General features: G+C 44.5%; 1 protein-coding gene across 14 annotated transcripts in view; it reads right to left on the minus strand.

The window, feature by feature from the left end:
- LOC6737975 (CUGBP Elav-like family member 4) overlaps nucleotides 1–22319 on the minus strand; it is a 263089-nt gene that overhangs the window by 79436 nt on the left and 161334 nt on the right. The window lies entirely within an intron of this gene.

Below are 22319 nucleotides of genomic sequence, written 5' to 3' on the forward strand. Positions count from 1 at the left end.
TTGGACACTGGTGTCATGTGTGTCTTTGTGTGGGTAAACAATGTATTTTATTTGTGTTTACGTTTTTAACAGCTCTGACAGGCGACTGTCTTGTTGTCCTGCGGATTTGGGTCAATATGCGGACCACTCACTCCATTGCCTTTCTCCCCGTCTTGCCCTTCTATTTATATCCTTTAGATCCCTTCGGTCTTCGTGTCTGGATTTTTCATTTGCCTAATGAATTCAATTATTTATTTACCTTGAGTTATTTTTCTTAGCCACGCTTTCAGCGACAGTCTCTGATTTGATTTTGCGTGCTCGCCTTCATTTCGATACGAGATGAGTGGAGGGATTGTAGGGTAAAAGGGGACATTTCTAATTAATTTTGTACAAATTACATGGGTTTCAGCGTGCAAGAGCGGGGATTGGCTACAAAAAGTGAAATTTCATTAGTGCAAGAGCAATATTTAATTGGAAATTGAGAACTAATTAAACGGCGACGCAGCGATCCTTAATTCAGAGGGTCTGGGGGTCACTTTGCAGTCAATTGCAAATGCAACTGGCGGCGATTCAAGCACAAAATTAATTAACACTCAGCACCGCACACACTCTCTAACACACACACACACATACAAAAGCCCTCATTGTGTGAAAAGGGCGCACAAAAATATGCAATTAAAATTGTAGTTGCGCTAGAAATCGCCGTCGCCAAAGTTATTAACAACAGCTAAACAATAATAATTCGCAATTTTACCACATACACACACACACACACAGGGCACAAACACAGTAACGCAAATAATAAACTAATTAAATCGACAGAGGCCTCTATACGTAATGTGCTTAATAATTTGCTAAATTAATTGCTTTTTTGGCCAATTCAATGGAAAGTGTCAAATGCACAAATGAGCCAAACTAAGCCGCATTGGATCTAACCCTATTTGAAAAGCATCTCAAACACAATACGAAAAAAAAATATAGTTAACATAGAGAAGATGAAATTCTTGGGTTGCAGAGTGAAGATTTTAGGAACTCCGTTGAAAAGATTCTTGGCATAGGATATAAAACTGGTAAATGATATTGTTAGTAGATCACAAACTTACTGCGAGCTTAAGGCTAGAACTGAACTTCTGCTAGTTAGGACTTGAACTTACCTGAAAAGAGAGAGAGAGAATGAAAGTTATTAAATTGTATTCACCACAAAGTTTAAGGACTGAACTCCTCTAGAAAAATCAATTCGTGAGTGAATATACCACACTTGCCGCTTGCGACTGCCTCACGTTTATAGGTAACACAATTTGTTTTATATTATTATTTGCATTTTTGCCCGCTTTTTGCCGCTTTTCCCACTTTTTATTTGGTACCAGATCCCCATTCACATCAATCCATTGCTAACAAAGTTCGCTTGGTGTCGAGCTGCCCTTTTTTCAGGCTTTTCAATTTCACATATACCAAATATTTTTTATGTTTTCACCTCCTCAACCCTCGGCTTTTGTGTGGGGCGAGATCTCTCTACGCTTTTCGTTTCGTTTCTCGTCTCGTTTTTTTTTCTCCATATTTTACATGCAAATCGAATTTTCCTCAATTTTAATTGGATTTTTGATTGGTTATACTTGTGTTTATATACGCACATCTCGTTTGGCTGGATCAAAACCCTCGACAAATTCTCCCCCCGACCGAAATATGTATGTTTACAGAGTATTTATTTATAAAAATATATACACACAATATACTACATACATATATGCATCGTTCAAAACGCTGCCTATACTTCAATTATTTTGGTATCAAATTTGATTTTTGATTTTCATGTTCGTTAGTTTGTTACACCATGTAAGTTGAGAATTTACAACAAAATCAGGTGAAATATGTAAATTCGGCATGTGCAGTGCACTCGTCAGTTAGTCTAAGCTGGATTTTGGGCAATTTTGGAATTTTAACGGACTTGAAATTATATTTATTTCTTTAACAATTAATTTGCACTGCCTGCACATGAAAATTGAAATATAAGTGGGGCTCGGTAAAAGTTTGCCGAACTTTGGGAACAACACCTTTCCAACACCGAAACCCCCATCAAATCTAATGATACCTTTCCAGCACTTGGCCTGGGCAATTAACCGAGTCGCGCACAAATTGCTGGCAATTTGTACAAACTTTTAATTGAAGACGACATGAAGAGACATACCCGCCACACGCATCCATGTACTTAGTACACCCAACCAAGCGGATTCCAAAAGGGGATTCCAAGGGGATTCACCTCCGTGCGCGTTGTTGTATGTAAAATTTTAAGCACACAGCCTCGGGGGCATTGCGCAAATTTGGCGGGGACAACTGACATCAATGGCAAGTTGGCGGCGGACCCCCTGGTTGGCTTAGTTTCCCACTTATAATTACAATTGAGACCCTGGCCGCAATGATTATAATTATGTCCTATATTGCCAGTTAGCCAGTGGGCGGGGGGGCGTGGCTGTGTCCTACCCTGCAACTGCCCCCGTGGCACAAAAGTAGCTACAGGTAAAGCGAGACGAGAGGAAAGATGGGGCAATTTCGAAATAAATCACTTTTTGTTCGGTTTTTGGCTGGGCAGCATTTGTGCGCTTGGCAAGGACTTATGCTGATTAGTAGCAAAAGCGACACAGTAAATTTGAATGTCAGAGGGTGGGCGGGAAAACCACCACCCCATTCCACCACCCACCTCAAGCCACCCACCACAATGCCCTGTCAGGCATTCGAAATGATTTATGCAATGAGCTCAAAAAGATGAAAGTTGTACATTTTCATATTTTAATTGCTTTGCTCTCTTAATACTTTTGGGACCAGGCTCAGGTCTCGTTATGCTTTTTATTTATTTTTGAAACTGCTTCTGCTGCTGCTTTGGTTTCTTCTCCTTATTCCTTGTTACGCTTCTATGGGTCTTTTGAAGTCCTTGCTAGGTTGGGGTAGGGGGCAGGGGAAACAGGACGAAAAGTAGGTGGAGGCCCTCCAAGGGAATTCACTGTCTGTGTGTGTGTGTGTGAGTGTGGGCCTCGTAGTTAATGTAAATGTTTGCTGAGAAAATTTTACTAATTTTATAACAAGTTGCGGTTTGTATTTTTGTTGCGTTTTCAGTTTTCCATTTTTCTTGGCTTTCCCACCCTCGCTGTCAGGTTTTCTTTTTTTATTTTTACTGCTGTGGCAGGAAAAGTAGATTTCGTGTATAAGTAAGCATTTCGCATTTATAATTTATGGCTTTGTATTTGTCAATGGCATTATTATTTCTCATTTTTATGTTTGTCCATTCACCTTGGCGGGCGGTTAGCATGCCTTGGCCTGTATATTTTATGGGGCATTTAGCATTTCAAGTCCTAAAATGTAGGTTTATGGAGTGACAGGCAAATTTGACAGCAGCGGCTTTGCGTTTGCTTTTAAAAAATGATAATGAAAACTTTTCCAACGCGCCCGAGGGTTGGAGGTACTAAAATGGCTCCTTGGCGGCAGTTTAACATTGATTAAAGTGGAATTGTTACAGTCCTTTCTAGAGAGTAGTCTGCTGCCCTCCAGTTGAACCCATGTCACGCTATAAATCTAAAATATATATACACAGGACGCGTTCAGGTTTCGGGGCAATTTCCAAACACATTTTCCATATGCACATTTGCCACTAATTATGCGCAAAATTTCTAGCTCAAGGGCTCCAAGCAATTAGCAGGGCACACACACTCACACACATCGCCGCCCCCCACCCACTTTACATCCCTCTCAAGCAATTTACATTGAAATTAAACAAAAACTATGTGCGTTTGTGTGTGTGTGCTTGCGTGAGGAGTTGGGGGCGATGGTGGTGGGGTCACATTTTCCTGTGCATGTGGCCAACATTAATGCAACAAATTATGTTTAGACCGCGCGGACTCGGCAAAAACTCCAAATGAAAATAAACCGCAACATTTTTCATTTGTATAGAAAATGAAGAAGCGGACTCGGGAGCACTGGAGCTGAGGGACAATAGGAGGAGGACCATCACACGGGAGCAATATAACCGGTTTGTATGCCACAAAAGCAATTTTATGATTATAACAGCCGAGGCCCGGTCGAGTCCTTTCCCACCGCCCACGAGTCCTTACACTCGCGGACCGACCACCCATGCCGCCCATCATGCCCCACCATTTTTTCTCTCTCAGGGAGCGATGTGCAATTAGGCGCCATAAAAATGGCTAACCGCCCCAGATGGGCGGGGTTGTTTGTCTTCTTTCCGTTGTTTTTATTTGTTTCGTTTGGCAGAACCCGCACAAAACTCGCTGTATTTTTAATTTAAAATCCACAACGAAACGTGAGCAGCGCAAGAAAAGAGTGATAGACAAGATACTAGGTCGGTGGTGGAGGAACTCATTGAAATATCTAGGTAAAAACACAGCTGGATGAGTGGATAACAAAGGCCACAATGTTCACCTAACACGCATTTTGTGATGTATTTAAATGTATAACTAGAAACAATATTTAGACGTAAGCAAATAGTTTTATTCTTGGAAATAATCAAATTATATATATGATATTATCTATCACGAACTAATTTGCTTCTCCTGGCCATTCTATCGTAATTCAAGTGAAGAAATTACCGGTCTCTCTACTATAGTTTCATTTTTGGAGATAGACCAGTAACCGAACTTTCCACCCTTCTCGCTTTTTGCTAACCACATTAACGCCAAGTTCTAGGGGGATAGGAACCTAAATTATGGTTATTGTTTATGGTAAAACACGGTAAAGGTCGACGGCTAGTCAAATTGGTTGTGCATCCCCTGCCCCAATATGTTTCTCTACCCCTTTGTTTAGCGAAAAAAAGAGAGAAAATATTTACACAGTATTGCGCCGAGCAGTCAAGTTTTATAGAAATTTATGAGGTTTATAGTGTCGTGCCATTTCGTGTTGGTTCGGCTTGCTTAAAAGTCCCTCGAGATGTAATCAATTACTTAATGCTATGGAAGAAAGACCCGCCTCCATCCCCGTCCCCATTCTCCATCCCAATTCTCCATTCTCCCCCAGCGACTCGACGCCAAACAAAAGCCATTACGCTGAAACTTTTCAATGAAGCGTTGCTCGTTGGCTTCTTTCGTTCGTTCGCTGGATGGTTGGATCCGTTCGTCAGCGATTCCGGGAGGCGGGAATGGAGGACTATTAGCTGCCTGGTTGGGATGATGTCCTCGATGTCCTCATGTCCTCGCCGCTCTTCGGCACAACCCCTTGCGGGGGCATTGGCACAGCTGATGTATTATTATGGCCCTCTAGATTGGGCTCTGTGGGCTGGCTCTCTGTTATTAATATTGTTTTTTCCCTCTGTCTCTGTCGCCACGGAGTTCTGCCACGGAGTCTCTGCCCTTTCGCGCGAGTCCTGCGAGTCCTGTGCCTGTGAGTCCTGCCAGCCAGCCGTTCCAGTCGGCCCGGCTAATACTGGCGAATCCCCAGCGCATTACGTGCCGAAGGTAAGCAGGCAGCATGTCATCAGAACACGCCCACTTGAATTTTGAATGGGGTTTGGCAGTCGTCGTAGTCGCAGTCGCAGTCGTCGTCTACGGTTTTTAGGTTGAGTTTACAGTAAAATAAATATTTAAGTGGAGCCTGCGACTCCAGTCCCTCTGACTGACTGGGGTAAGTCACTTGAGCGTTTGTTGGCACGTAAAAGACATCATAATTAGCATTGGGCGCTTGAAATTAGTGCGGCATGCCAGCAGCTAGCGAGGCAAAGGTTAAAAAGTGCAAAAACGTGCTCGAAGTGGGGGGAAAATGAGGCAAAATGTGGGAGGGAAAGCGGAAAAGCACGTGAGTCACAGTACGCCCACTTTTTCAGTGGGCGGCATCATTGGAATTAGGCCAGGACACGGGAGAAGGCACAGCATCCATAGCATCCTGGGCAGAGAGCAGAAACTTGCAAGAGCCAATTTCCGTGTCATAAAACTTGAAAGCTTTCTAGAAGACCGAAAACAATTTGCATGCGAAATTCAATTTGATAATGGCAGCATGGAAAATTGGCCAAAGGTTTGGTTCAGTATCTTCTGCTTTTGCTTGGCAAAAGTTTTGGCCTACGACCTGGACAAAGCCGAAACCAGGTAGCACTCTAATTGGGTCAGGGCGGAAGGAAATCCAAGCTTAGAGAGACAAGGGCAGTGGCATTGGAGATTCCCCGAGTTCAATAATATTTGCCTCGTCGGTAAAACAAAGGAGCAAAGTTTTAAATTACCAAGAGACGTTGGGCAAACAGTTTGTACGAAATTTATTTGAAGACCTAGACAGACTGAGAATGAGACACAGACGACGTCGTTCGATGGTCGATGGCTGGCTGTCGCCACAACACCCGTAGAATTTGTGTAATTTGACCCAAAGCAAATGTAAATAAAACTGCTGCGACTGCTGAAAGGGCGTTAAATTGTATAACTTAATGAAACGTCGGTCGGCAAAGCCCAGTTGAGCAGCACAACCAGCAGCAGCTGGGCAACCAGTCAAAGCAAACCGAAAGCCAAAACCAAACCAAACTGAACCGACCCAACCCGACCCGAACCGTAGCAAACCGACCTTCAGTTGGGAGGTTTAGATGGGAGCCGCAACCAGAAAACCAACAGCACCAGCACCAGCACCAGAACCAGAACCAAGCCGGCAAAGTCAAAAAGTAAGAAGAGTCCCACTGCCCAGGGTGAGATATCCTTGCTTTGTCCACAGCACCGAGTCCTGTGTCCTGTCTCCGTTCTCCGTGATCCGTGCTCCTTTGCCCGCTTGTGGCTGGCCATGTGCGGATTACGTTTGACTTAATGCAGTCAGGCAGCGAGGAAGAAATGAACGAACAAAAAAAAAGAGGAAATAAAGGAAGGGTGTACACACGACGAGGCAGGAGCAGAAACTGTTGCACGCCATGCCACGCCCACATTAAATTAAAATTAAAATGCTAAAATTTCCCAGCTCAAGCTGTGGGCGTGGATGAACACGCCCCTTAGCCACAGCCCCCTTACACCCGTCCTCCGCCACAGGCCTTAAAAAATGCAAAGCAAAATAGTTTTTAATTAAAAGGTCTGACTGTCACAGTCATGCTGCCTACACTCGAGGTTGCGACATTAGTTCAAGTGCCTGAAATTTAATTTCCAGAAATTTGATGTTATCCCAATATTAAATAATTCTCTTTCAGGCTTACCAAACATAGTTGGCTCAAATAATATAGAACATTTATTTTAAATTATTAATAAACGACTGCAATCTAATAACATTGTTAAAAAATAGTTGTTGATTCACCATTTTAGTAATTACCGCCAACGAACATATATTCTATATAACCACATATTTGTTTTCCAACCCATCAACTCGTTCTGTTTCTGTTTGATATAGCTATTTTGTTTCGGGAGTGATTTCATCTGAAATATTGGCATTACCCACCGCACTGCCAACTCGTAATGGCGCCATCACGAATCACAAACTCTGCCTGACTTTTCATTCACCCACCTCAGCGGGTCTCAATTAAAGCGGCCAAGAATTTTTGGGCATCCCCAGCGCCGCCGCCGCAAGTCAACAAATAATTTCTATGCAAATATTTTACACTAATTATTTCAAATATTTTGCATGCGGCGGCGGCAACTGCCGGGGTGGGCAAACAACTAAAAAGGAGTACGGTGTTCCATCCCTCTGTCTGTCTGCTGCCAAAAATAGTTATTTGCTCAAATTAAATATATACATTTGTGTTTCGTATTTGCACTGGGCAAATATCCCTCTATCTCCGTAGTACTCGTGTGCGTTTGTGTTGAAACAAAATTATTTTATGGCGTTTGCGTTGGGCAAACACACAGATACGTTGGCAGACAGACTGTGCCGCCGCCGAAAGGCGATGGTGATTCAGTCCAATAGTCCGGCAGGGAAAACTATGCAATAGAACGGGAAGCCCAAAGAACGAGAAGCGAGCAATTTTCCAGCCTTTGGACACGCCTTTTGTTTGGACACAGGCGCTGAAATTGATTAAGTTTGTTGCCTGCCAATGCAAAAGGCACTCAATCAAACGCCGCGCTGTTCGTTCGATCGGCGACAAGGCAAAAAAAGTGTCATTGAAAGCGCGCACATACAAACACACACAAACACACACACACACACACGGAGTGCACAAGTGCCTACCGAAATAAATGAATCAATGAATGGAACAGCCGGCGAAATGGAGGACACAGAGCGGGAAACGATGCACTGGCATTCAAATCAAGTCAAACGTAAAAACGTTGACTTTACACTCACACGCACCTGAAGGACATGGAGGAACCGTCTATTGATCGTCCTGGAGATTGCAGTTTGTGCCGTGAAAATGAAAAATTGATTTTGGCGGCAAGTGGCTGCAAGTGGCAGATACTCAGACCCACTTTACATGCAGTGAACGCAAGCACGACGAGTCATTCATAAATGGGCGCGCTTTGCTCGGCCAACGCTGCGTATGCGTAATGGGGCACTAAAACCGGGAGGAACTTCACTGAGTAAACAAAGCCGTTCGTTCGCCGTCTAAAAATTTACAATTTTAGTTTTGCAATTTAAGCAATCTCCGCTAAAAGCAAGAGATATGGAAAAGGATGCGGCTGCAGGCGGAATAGACAATTCACCGCCAAGGACTGAAAATCTTATCAAATTTTTCTGGAGCTCGGAAAGTTTTTCGCGATGGCGGGCGGACGACTGGTTATCCCCCAAAGTGCCACTGTAAAATATTTTATTGAATATAATAAGCAGCGGAAAGTTTCGGTGCGCTCTGCCAAATGCGGAGACAAAGTTGTTGATGCCATTTAATATGAGATTGCAAACATTTTGCCTTCCTCTGCGCCGTTTATTGCATTTTGCTTTTGTGCTCGGCTGCTTTGGCAATATAATACCTGCGTGTGAAATAACGCAAAGTTTATGCAGCGCAGAAAAACTTTGCACTTAAATGAAAACTACAAAACATTTAACTTTCGTCCAAAATGGAGGCGACAGAATTTAAATGCCCCAACCCCATCCAGTCCCAACCCAGCAAAAGGACGACTCCCAGGCTCTCGAAGCCCTTGGGCAACGAAAATGAAATTTCTTTTGCGAAAAGTTTACACTTTGTAGTCCCGGCGTTCGCTCGTCTTTGATGCTCGCAGCTCAGAGAGAAAAGAAAGTGTCAAATTAAATTTAAAAAGTGATTTGCCGCGCTTTCATTTTGTTGCCGCCCTTTCATAGAGGGTCCCATTTATTTTGCCGGCTTTAAAAGCTTGCCAATGGCCTGGTGAAAATGCGAAAACATGCCATCATTTGCCAACAAAGAACAAAATTACCAAATCCCCTGGAATATTGAGTTCTTTATGCCTGAAGTTCGCTCAACTTATATCATTCAGCCAACTAATTGCGCCCATATATTATGTCCAGCCAAATTCGACTCGGTCAAGTTATCTAACTCAAAACACTCATTTAGATGGCGCCCGAAACAAAAGACACAAAAAATTAAAGAGCTGGAATTGGCCGAGCCAAGCCAATGATGAGCTTTCGACTGTCATTGACCAGCAGGTGTGTTTTGGCCATCCAGACAGAGCTTAGCGTTATCACCCGACGCCACAAGCCCCCTTTTTGGTTCGTCTGGCCTGTCATGATTGACGGTCATTTGTCATTTTCTGCCATTTGCCCATTTATTTGGCCACAACTTTTTTAACCGCTGCCGCCCAGCAGCAAACCAAGCCAAACCAAAAACCACACGCAAAAGTTTGCGACCCCCTGGATGCCCGTTTCCCTAAAAAAAACCCCTGCTTATGGCACATTTGTCAGACGTTGACGTTATGCAAAAAAAGCTGAGAAAAGTGGGGCGGAAGGAATTTGTGTAGGTGTTGCCAACATGACGCCTTTCAGCGCGTATAAATTACAAAAAGCCAAAAGTCAGGCAAGAGCGGAGCCGAAAAAGGGTTTTTATTTCTGTTATAAATGAAGTTGAATACTTTTGGTTGAGCACGGGGGAGGTGCACTGAATCACTGAATGCCTGGAAAACCTGACATGTCACGGCGCTTCGCCTTCAACTCCAGAACCAAAACACAGGAGTCACAGTTTTCAGCCTGCGACGTGTTATCGTTGCGACCCAAGCCCTTTACACAATTGCCACCCTTTCGTTCTGCCAGGTTTGCCAGGAGCCATTCATTAAAAAACGGAAATTTGTGATTTTTGGTGTGGCTTGAGTTGAAAGAAAAATTGTTGCCTCCGGTCGGGATCTGATTTTGTATGTTTAATTAGCCATTCCGGGCCAAAGCAGACGGCCCGAGGTAGTGGGCCATTAATAAGGGAACGAAAATTCACTTAGAAGTCTGCTCAGGCAAACAATTAATTATGAATATATGGGTTAATGGAAAACCCAGACTGATTTTCCAGACAAAGTGCTATTCAGCGCTTTAATGATGTCTGTGTGTAAGTGTGTGTGGAAGTGTGCTACGCTTTAATGCATAATGTCATTAGGCGGGGGAAAGTTTTTAATTTCTTGTACCTGGCCCCCCTGCCATTCCTGCTCCTCCTGGCCATTTGGCAAACAAACTTTAAATGCAGCTGCGTTAACTTGGCCTCAACTGGCACACACACACACATATGCAAATGGCGCACGCATACAGGCATATGCGCAGGCAGGCAAAGTTTGCAGCTAAGCAACAAACAAGGTCCTGCCCAACTCCTGTGCTCTCGACAGGAGGCAGGCATACTAACAGGCAGGCAGGCAAAAGCAATCCATCAAAATTGCACCTTCTTGCAGGAGAAGCTGCTGCTGCTGCTGCTGCTTCTGCTGCCCCCCATCCTTTTGATCCCGCCCCTCGGTTGCTGCTGCTGCTGCTGACTAAATTGAATTTAATTTGTTTTGCGCGTCGCACACATGCAGCAGCGGCAGCAGCAGCAACAGCATTACCGCCCAATTCAAGACCACCCACCACCACCCACCGTTCAGGCCGAGTTAAACACTCCCCAGAGGGAGAAGAAGAAGACGGCTATTGTTTAACCCCATGATGGCCCTGGTAGCCCCGCACCACCGCCACCCCGTTAATTTTCCCCAGTGCGACGGCACTCAGAGCGCTGCTTTTGTTAATTATTTGATGAATTTTTAATTGATTTTTCGCACACAGCATGGCGGCAAATAACAAAAGCTACAACATTCTTTGGTCGCATCTACGGCTCCATCTACATCTACGTTCCGGGGTAGACGACACGAAATGCGCTACATTACACCAATATCCTGGCAGGATTTCTATATGCATGAGTGTGTGTGTATGGGAAAAAAATGTGCACCGTTGCATACTCTTAGTTGCTTTGTTATATTTAAACAAAAGCAACCGGCGCTGCTGCTCCGATGCATTGTTGCAACATTTAAATTAAGATAAATCACCGCAAAATTTATGGTTTTTAATATACGTGTGCCTGTGTGTCGATGTGTTATTGTGCGCGTATGAGTGTGAGTGCGAGTGGGCCACGCCCACAGGCAGCAGGACGGCTTGTTGCCGCTGCTGTTATACAACATGGAAAACAATTTACTAAATTGCAATTAAGTGACATTTTATACCAGCTCCAGCTCGAAACGAAACGAAAGTGAGGTAATGGCACACTGACCACCGCCCCGCCCTTGGGGTAATAAATTTGAAATTGCGGTTTGGCAGTTTTAAATATTCAATTAGTTGTGAAATTTTTGCGCCATGGCCAGCCGGCGAAAATTGAAAATGAATGAAAGGGTTGAGAATGGGTAGTGTGGATGCGGTGGCGCAGTGGCGGATTTATGATGATAGCTGTCGATATTCGCCCTTTGCCAAGGACATTTGTGACCCGAGTAGCATCGCTGGCCGGAGGATGCCACCAGAATGCAGTTCTTAAATTCCAGCATCGTGCAGAGCTTAAAGCAGCTTGTTTATTTTTGCATTCCGGCGAGTGCCGCCGCCAGTGGTCGCCATTTTATTGATGTCTTTTGACGCCGCACTCTGAACCGAGGACAGCACTGGACAGGACGAAGGACCAAGCCGGGACAAAGTGGAATCAGTTCGGCTCGGACAATGGGAAAAAGCGAAGAGGAGAAGCTGTCCACAGGCTGCATTTCCGGCTGCCAGAATGCCCAGAGTGCCCAGAATGCCCCGACTGCCTGCTGCGTCTGCTGTCAGTTTGAGAGATGACGGGGCAAGATCTCTAGCAGTAATTTATTTCAGGGGAATACCCCTCAGAGCAAACCCTCTTCTCTATTGTTGCCCTATTCTCTTGGCCAGAAACTTATTAATTTAGACTTTTTGTTTCGCAAATTCTCGTCTGTCTACCCCTGCCAGCAACTTCAGTTTCACTGGTTCGTTGGCCAAAACTCGTAGCTATTTCGGGTTTTTTGCTTTGGCAACATTTATGCAAATTAGTTTTGATTGTCTCTGGTTCGCTTGAGAGGGGGGGAGTTGGATGGAGGGGCTCGGAAATTGAAAGTTAATTTGCATGCTACAGTTAAATACACAACAATAACTGTCAGAGGAAAACTGCTGGGTGCGCTGGTCCACCCCAAAGAAGCGGCATTTATTGTTGTTATTATTGCATTATCCGTTGCATACTTTCAAGCGCTGTCGCTTTATTTAATTGCACGTGCATAATTCTTTTAAAATACAGTTGCAATTATTGCCGGCAGACGTAACTCTTGGGCAGAAATTTATCGTCTGTTCCACTGGGGGCTCATTGCTTATGCAGACGGGGCTTAAGCTGGGTGAGTCCTGCCGACTCCTGCCTGCCATCCATATCCATTCGTGCCCTTCCGTTTGCTTGCTCTGTAATTTTAATAAGTTTTCACAGTTCGCTTCGCGCTGACCAACGAGCAGGAGCCGTTTTAAGGAGCTTACTTGCATATTTATGTCACTTTCGGCCAAAACCCACCCACATGTCCTTCACGCGCCACTACCGCCTCGTTGCCACGTAAGTGGGTGGGATGAGATGGTAAAATGGATTCGAGTCCAATTTTCAGTTTTGTTTCATAATGGAGACAATTTTCGAGGCGTAACATCTGCTCGGCCAATCGAATGTCCTTGCTCTGCGTTCGGAGCATTGGAAACTAAATACCAAATAATAATTAGCCAAAACGCTTGGTGGTTATAAAACACAACTGTTGCCAACATGGTGGGTAGCTATCATTCCGGGCCAAGACAAGCTGGCAGCACTATAAACTCATCAACGTAATGAATAAGATGGGAGATGGAAGCAGAAGGGAGTCCATCAAATAAGCGAGCGAGACGCGCATGTTTTTAATTACAAGAACAGGATAATGCCCTGACGAGATGAAGGATAACGCCAGCGAGCTGCGAAGGACGAGGACGGCACATTGTCTGATAGTTAAAAAATTACTAGGATAATCAAAATATATATGTATCCATGTGCTGGTGCTCCTGGAAAATGTCGAAAACGTAATCGAATGAAAGTGAAGATGAGTTTGGCCATTAATAAATAAATGATTAATGGATATGGGGTATATTAAAAAGGGGCACCATTCAGTATTTTCGCCATAAAAATTACATTTTATTGGCTGCTCTTTGAAAATATATGTGAGCTAGTTTAATTGAAAGTTGGCAGGACAACGACGACGATGACGGCGACGTTGATGGGGGAGTACGATAAGGACGACTATGCGTTTGACTTTGAAACGACATTCAAACGGTCCCTCGCTGCACAGAAGGGTAATAAAATTATGATGGAGCTTATGGCTCAGACCACACTCGCATTCGAGTGCCATTGTCTGCCTGTTAACATGCTCATTATGGCCTCGGAAAGGCAGAAAGAGAGCATAAGCGGCAGAGCCAGACAGAAACTGAAACTCGTTCATGACTTCACTTCAATTATAATTACGTCAAACAGTGCAACAAGAAAATGTGCAACTTGAGGCAAACAAGATAGAACAGAACGAGAATGGGAATGGGAATGGCAATGAGGACTCGACTGAGGATTCGAGCAGGACTCGGCGCAGGACGCAGGACTCTGCTCGACAATTGTGTGCGCACACAGAGGGGCAAACGAGATAGAGAGACAAACAACTTGAAAGTGAGCATTTCCTTTTAATGCCTTTTGCTCATTTTTTTTTGTTCGCCTCTCGTTCTTTTTGTTTTATATTGCATTACATTTGCCCTGCCAGAGAACATTAAAAACAATGCACACAGACGACCGAGACTCGTCCTGGCAACATTATATCCTGCCCAGAAGATGAAAACTGTTTTGAAGAAAACTCATAATTGCTTGGCACAAATTGCGAGTTATAGCCAAAGTTGGTGGAGAAAGTAGAGGGCGAGCGAGGGAGAGAGAGGGGGATAGGGAGATGGGGATAGAGCAAAGAACTATGGGCATTCATCAAATAACTTTTTCGCCTGGTCAGGTTGGTCCGTCGACCTGGGTGCTTGGACCCACAGTAAATTTGTGAGCGAAATGAGCTGATAAGGTGGGCTAATCGAACCGCCCGTTGGCATTCTGCCTGTTTGCTATGCAAAAGTAAACTTAAAGCTCGGCAATCCACTCGGTAGCAATGCACTTACCCCAACAAATCGCCTGTTGTTTTCGGGGAAAGGGAATGGGAGTATATATAGAGGGATATTTGCTCGGGGCAAATGTGGCCGGCAACAAAACATAGTCGAGTCATACGGCCATCTATATATCTATCTATATTTGGAGGGTTGGGGCCGGTGGGCAAGTCATCCATTCAGCCGGCCATCCATCTATCCATCCATCCATCCATCCATCTATGCAGTGCAGCAAGTCATGCAGCGAAGCTCGCTGACCCGCACGATGAAGCCTTTGTCTGTCCTCCTGGCACCACCCGTCATCCTCCCACTGCTGCTCCTCCTTCTCTTGGCCAGATCCTGCATGCATTTGGCTTTACAAACAATATTTGCCGTTGTTGTTGTCTTCACACAACAAACTACATCAGGCTCAGGACTGTGCTGGCTATTTGGGAATCCTCTTTTTCACTTTTCGGAGAGGCCAACCCCGACTCCCACCCAAAAAAGTCCGCCCCTAGAACAAACTAATATGCTATGCTTAAAGCGTACATATTGGACTTATAGTTGTTGTTGCCTGTTGTTATTTTTGATGTTGTTTGTCTGCCGAGGAGGAGAACAAAAGGCCTCCTGCTGCTGTCATATTTTGTGTTTTCCCACTCGCTCTCTCTTGTTGATAGGAGACTCCCACTGAGGCTCACAGGACATGGACGGATTCGGACGGATTCGGACCGGGACCAGGGCCACGACGACCCTGGAGTTCACGTTGACGGACCCCGAAACGCTTTGCCTGTCCTACGCTTATCATATAAATTCTTCTGGCTGCCTGTTGTTTTTCGCTTCTGGTTCGGCTACGCTCTCCTGATCCTATGCCATAACAAAAAGGCTAAAAAGTTTAGTTGCTGCTGGCTCCTGTTATTGAAGGCTTAAGCGTCCTGCCGGCCGTCGAGTTAGTTAGCAGAAGCCAAACCTACACACGCCCACACAACCGACTGCATCCCGTATCCCGTAAACAAAGCAAACACACACATCTAACGTAGAATCAACGCTAGACGAAAACAACAGCAGAGCAATGGGTCGTCAGTCAGGAATCTGAACAGGGATTGCACTCGACAAAAATTAAATTTCAAAAAAGGAAAACCCCTATCGGAAATATCGGGATAGAATTTTTAATAGATCAAATTTGTGTGCGGCGCATCCAACATCTTGCTTCCAAATACACATAATTTCAAGATTAGGGTTCGGTTTTCTCGAAGTGTAACCCATGGGCGATGTAGTCCTCCGTCCAGCTCCCTTATCTGTCAGGTCATTGATGTGCTGTGGCGATGCAGTTGCAAGTGCATTTACTCCTGACCGGTGACGAGAGACTTGGCTAAAAGCAGTCACTGGCGAATATTGTTGCATAGTTTTTGTGACACGTTCGAGAGGATCGGGGTGCAAGGAAGTGGGTTGTAGCCTCGAATAATTTCCATATCCTGTGTAGCTGCTCTAATGTATTAACCGACCGCAGGACTCCTATCGGCCGCAGCTCCTTGTGGCCTGCCAACACGCCATTTGGCCATATCTCTGAACCATTCCCAGACGGGGACGTGTAAAGGAGACAGATAGCAGTTTTATGCGTTCCTTGCCCCACCACACTTACATATATATACATTTATATATATATACGTGTACTCGGCTCATATACTTTACAAATCTTGATAAGTTAATAGAAGACGTCGGAGGAGGGCTGCCAGAGAGCAAAGACATGTTTTGGCCAGTTGGCTGACAGCGGGTGGCGGGGTGTTTGCGTGGAAATTTTGGCACATTAAAGCCAAGAGTCGAGGCAGCCAAAAAGTAAAATAATATGAAAAGTCTCATAAAAATAACAACGGGGGACGAACGCCACAACAGGGGAGAAATAAGTTTTTCGGGTGAATTTTGTTTGTTTTTATTCTGGCGACAAGTTTTCTCGGCGTGTGTTAATTTAGGTGAAATCAATATTAGGGCGTAGGTGGCCTTCTGTCGTCCTAACAACATTTCATATTAAGGCAGCAGCTATAAAAATTAACGAGCTGCAAGTAATGTAATGTAGCATACTTTCTGCCATCAAATGCGCTCTGCTGCCTTCCTGTTGCCCATTGTTTCTAAATGCGAAGGCTGCTCTGTGGCTGGGCATGTCTGTGTTTAGTATTATAATGCCATTATCATTTTTATTATTGCATTTTAAATGCATTTGCCGCCAAGCAGTTTTTTGCCCGTCTTTTCATAATTTTTAATGCCCAGTCAGAGAGCCACAGCTCATTAAGCAGGGATAGCAGCTAGGAGCGGCGACTGTCTTGACTTGTCAGTGGTGCAGAAAAGATTAATGTTCCTCACGTGTCCTGCGCCTGTCCTTTTTCCTTTCTTCTTTCTGCTTTCACCAGTGTTGCCTGCCTCAAAGTCGCTTCAAAGTCATGTGCACGATTCCGTAGGATTCTCGGAGCCATCTTCTCCCACCGCCGACTGCATTTAAAGTATGTGCAGCTTATATTCCTTAGTCCTGCTATGTTGTGCTAGCTGACTTGTTTGTTTTTCACCCCTGCTCATAAACAGAACTAGCCCACAGCTAGGTCAATCACTCCCGATCACGCTTAAGTAAGGAGGAATGGGGCTTTTAAGAAGGAAGCTGCTGCAGGATTTGAAGCAGGACATGAAAAATCGTATTGGGCGCAGCAAAGCAAAGAACTTGACTGCTTGAACTTCGTTTTAATATTTTATAAGTCTTAAAATCACTTCATTTGAGAACAAAGTAAAATATTCAAGCAATAATAATTTTCTCACTTACATTGCCATATTGATTTACTGCTATTTACTCGGGCTTTAAATCCCTAAATGGTTGCAACCACAACACACTGTAACTGAAACGCTTGACAATTACTAAACTGTACACCGCCTGCCACGCCCCCAGCCGAGTGCCCTTCCCTTTGGAGTGACCCAACACTCGTAACTATTACCATAACATTTATGATTATTAACCTACAATGCGGGGCACTCTAAATGCAATTAAGATTACGATCTATATTGCATTTTCTGTGTTGCAAAAAGAAGCCTGGCTACTCTGCCACGACAAACAATTAAAAACAATGCGCCTCCATCTTCCGTTCCCCCCGCTCCGCGACAATAAAATGCTGTTCCAGATGCTTATCCACACCGGGCGCCCATATTGCATAAGAAATAATTACTTTTTATATTACACGTACGCCCCGCCGACCCCTGGCGGCTCCAGCAATCATCTAAGTCTATTGATTGCGGCCACAATTTCACCTTTTTATTCCCATGCCCCCGCTTCTCTGCAATATCATCACACGAAAGTGTCGCGTTTGCGTGTCGCTTATCATTGGCCCTTGGCCAAAACAAAAATGAAGACACCCCAAAAGCCGAGACCCGGGGCAAAAAGCGTCAGACAATTGCCGCACCGATAAGATCGGCCAGAAAGAAATGTTTTTGTGCTGTGTCCAGCGGGGTGCACCTGACTGAAAGAGGAAGCTAGGCCAAAAAGACCTTAATCGTGGCTAAGCGACGCCAACCCGTTTTCAATAAGCCGAAATGGCTCATAAATTGGTTGTGGATGGGAGAATACATAGGATTCTAGTAAATGGCTTAAGAACCTGCTCAAACTCAGTGGTCTGCTACAATAGTATAGTATCTAATTCAAACTCTTGCTGAAATTAGGATCTAAAGCGTACAACTTTTATAAATTAATTTACCATTAAGCCCCCGATTTTTGGCGTCTTTTTTCTCCAAATGTATGCACTCTACAATTTTAGAGTAGGGCATATTGACTTCGGTTACTTGAGACCCGCGTTTCACTCTGCTGCCAAAGGTAAACATGAAAGAAGCCTCCCATCAAAAATGTCTACGTCAACAAACTTGACTTTTGGTATTTTATGCAAATGTTTCAAGTGTCACGGACTAAAATGGCAATTGAAACGCTAATGATGACATTTGGCAGGCCTAAGCAGTGGGCCAAGGAAAACAAAATAACAAACTAAAAACAAAACAGAGCGAAAGAGACAAAATGGTCTTCGTGTGCTCTTCCGTTTCCTGTTGGCGCTGCGCTGGGAAAACATAACAAATCGTTTTCTTTTCGTTTTTCCTGGCCCCGTTGTTTTTTTTTATTTTGTATTCTGGTTGCTTAAAAGGGAAGTTTTTTTGTAGGCCTCTGGCATTTTTACGAGGCATTCAGCCAATTGACAGGCTTCAGTCGCTCGTAAAAACAAAATCAAGCAACGAAGAAAAATGATGCGCAGCCGGGAACTGAAACTGTCGAAGGGAATGAAAAGGAAACTATACGGCCGTTTGAATCGCCTAAAAGTATACTTAAATATTTAAGGGCGAGCGTTGGCGAGAGCAGGGCAAAAGTTTAAAAAACATTAAAACGCATTTAGCAGGCTGTTCTGGGCCTTCCAACTGTATATATATAATACGAAACCGAATCTGCTTGCCCCGCCCATAAATACTTATTATCGCTTATTTGAACTTGTGAATGCTGCCAACAGCGATGCTTGTGATTTACTTTTATTTGAGCTGGCTTTTCCTTTTCTTTCGCTTTTCCGTCACTGAATTTTGTGCGTGAGTTGTCAGTGCGAAAGTGTGTGCGAAAAAAATCGATTTTTATTTCGTCTGCTGGGGAAAAAAGGTCAAAAACAATAAAAGCCTAAATACACATACGAGCCTTTGAACTGGCTTTGATAAAAGCAGCGTAGTCTCAGCCGCAGGAGCAGAAAAAAAGGAACCGAGTCCTGGAAAGGACTTTTCGGGGAGGGTAAGCCTCCAATCAATGGCTGTGCGTCGCTTTTGGTACGTGTGAATTTAAGCTGATTAAAGAATTGAGCTCCGCCGACTGAGAAGCGAAAGGAAGAGAGGAGACGAGACGAGAAGAGCAGAAAAAGGAAGAGAAGTGGGAAGAATAACGCAGAAAGGCAGAAATTGATGTCTGCTTTTAGGCGTAGATGCTGCCTTGGCTTTATTTATGCCTTTTGTCTGGGCTCGGAGGCTTTGTTATTTGGGGCTTAGTGGCGAATATCCCCGTCCTTTTAATTTGCACCCCACAAAAAACGAACACACACATACATACGCATGTGGGACAGATAAAAGAAGTGGCATCCGCGGTCGCAGCTGAAGCCAATCATCATTGGCAGTCAATCTATATTACAAATTCAATTGAATTTGTCGCTCTTTATTTGCGCTAATGAAATTGCGAGTGCTGCCATAAAAATGTTTGAGACTAATAAGGCCGCCGCCAGCAGGTAGAGGTAGTGTGTGCCGCCTACTTTATGGTCAAAAGGATACTCTTCGCTGTAGCACTTTGGCAAGGGAAAAGTGGGAAAACACAATTCAAATGCGTAATCAGGCGTAAGAAAAGGGGGCTTGTGTAGGGGGGAGAGTGAAAGGCAGCAAACGAAATGAGAAAAGTTTTTTTGGTCGGGAATTGGTAGCGGCCAACACTGCGTATTATTATTATTATTAGTTTTCGCCCTAAAACTTTTCGCAGCCTGCTTATTAGCAGAAGTAGTGGAATGGGGTTTCTGTTTCATAGCTCATTGCTTTTCAATTTGATCAGACGTTGTCTATAATGAGCTCTCGAAAAAGTTTACTTTCGCCGGCAGTTTCTACGTTGACGTACCCATGGGGTCTGCACATATCGTTCCCAACATTAATGTTCTTTCTACCTTTTCAAGACTGGGTATTTTTTTGGTTAATTTTCGACTGTCATTTATCATCAGGTGAGGGATGTGAGGAAATTTTTATGGAGTTGATTTTTAATCTTTTGCAATCATTCCCCTGGAATACCCCCGCTCGTACCGCAGAAGGAAATGAATATTTATAAGTATGATGGATGAGGCGAGACGGGAAGTGCCCCAGGTGGAAGAGGGCTGGAGCGTCATCTGATTTACTGACGTGTGACAAGGAGTCAGGGATAAAGGTAAGGAAATTAATGCGTAGTTAGAAACATAAATCTGTGCGTAGTCCGTGCCTCGGCGTGGGGAAATGGCGGGGATTTCACAATTTATGTTTCGTTTGCCCAGCTAAAGGCAGATTCTTTTCGCTTACGGGTCGTATGAGTGATATTAATTTGACTTTAAGTCGCTCGTCCTGCAGCCCAGGAATATCAAACGTAACACGTCAACGTAGAACGCAAGCGAACGTATGCAATTTACGTGACATCATTACGTGTTAGACAAGTACAAATTACGCGTGAAGGAAGGAGAAGAAACGGGAGGGAAAAGGCAGACGACAATATGAGTTTGATAATGATGAAGCATGGTGTGTAAGTGTATGTGTGTGTGGGCGGGAATATCAAGATAAATAACTAAGCAAGGACATGTGTATGTGTGTGTGTGTGTGTGCCAATGAAACGAAAGTCATCAGACTCAGATATGGCACAGTAGATTGCAAATGCGACAAACGTTGTCGGGACGAAGGACACAGGACACCAGATGAAAGACAAAGGCAACAAATTGTACTCGAGGTCCTGTTGGCTTGGGATTTAAGGTTTCGTTCTCGGATTGGCAAGCAATGGTTTGGCTTGGTCAAAGCCCAGACATGTCAACAATGCCTGCCTCAGTAAGTTAAAATTGATGAAGTTAGCAGGCCGAGCAGGAGATTTGCGTGGGGGCATACAACCCTTTTCAATCAGTGTTCCTTCAGCACTTGTCAACTCTGGAATAAATATATTCATATACCTAACCCGCACCACTCACATTTCATGCTTGATTTGAGTTTAAATAAATTACGCATCTTTGTGAGGCTGAAAAATGCAAATGTCAGCGGGTGAAAACTTGCAGCAGCCGGCAGACCAGCAATTAAACTTGTCCTTGTCTAATTGCATTTTGGCCTAAACCAAAAGAGCCAAAGCCAAAGATCCTTTTTACACACACAGGCACAAACAGGCGAAGTCAAAAGTCGCAGGACTTGGTGCCGAGTTGCCAAGTGCTCTGCTGATAGCGGCCCAAAAAGTTTAGCGCTTTAATTTCTTAGAAATTTGTTCCAACTCGGCCAACAGAGTGAGTATAAGGATGGGGCAAACAAAGCAACAAACAAAAATGTCGACTTGATTGCGTCGCTGATGGTTTGGTGGGCCTGCTTCTTGGAAGCTGTACGTCCTAGTCCTTGGCGAAGCCGAAGTCCAAGCTCTAGCCCTATAGACCAGGTCCACCATTGTGCGGACAGATTGCCGGCAAGTTGGCAGAGTTGAGCTGAGTCGAGAGTTGCTTCAAGTTCCCAATCCCCAGCGGATTAGAAAAGTTTAAATTGTTGCCAGAGAGAGAGCAAAGGACCAAAAGGAGCAGAGCGCTCTGCAGCGGCAGCAAAGCGAAATCGAAGCAGCAGCCGAAGAAGAAACGGATGAATAAAGGGAGCAACGTAACGATTAGTGCTTTCATGTCCTTTGCCAAAGTTTAAAGGTCATCCGGAGGAGGGTCCTGCGCTCGCTGCTGATTTGACACATCAACTTTGTCAAGGTTTTTGTGCCACACAGCCACCAGCGACAGCGACTGTTATGAGCAATGGCTGTGTCCTTCCACAGGACTCCACCCCTCTCGCGCTGAAGTTGAAGTCCTGGCGCTGGTGTGTGTGCACAAGCAATTTGTGCAATGGACATTTTCGGGCGCTGGCATTCTCTGCTCTGCAGTGATAAGCGCTGCCAGCTGCAAAATGTCTTAAAAGATTGCGGAGTGCACTGACTTTTAGTCCAATTCAGCCCGTGGGGCATCCTGCGATGATTGCGAAATGTGTACCATACTTTTGTGCGATTGTACCTTTTCATTGAGCGGTTTTCATGGGATGGCGTCGGGGATGATGGGCAGATGGGAAGATGGGCCGATGATCCGGATCTAACCCACAGCGGGTGGGAATATTGAAATTACTTTGAA

This window comes from Drosophila simulans, chromosome 3L, assembly GCF_016746395.2.
Source record: "Drosophila simulans strain w501 chromosome 3L, Prin_Dsim_3.1, whole genome shotgun sequence".
Taxonomy (NCBI): Eukaryota; Metazoa; Arthropoda; class Insecta; order Diptera; family Drosophilidae; genus Drosophila; species Drosophila simulans.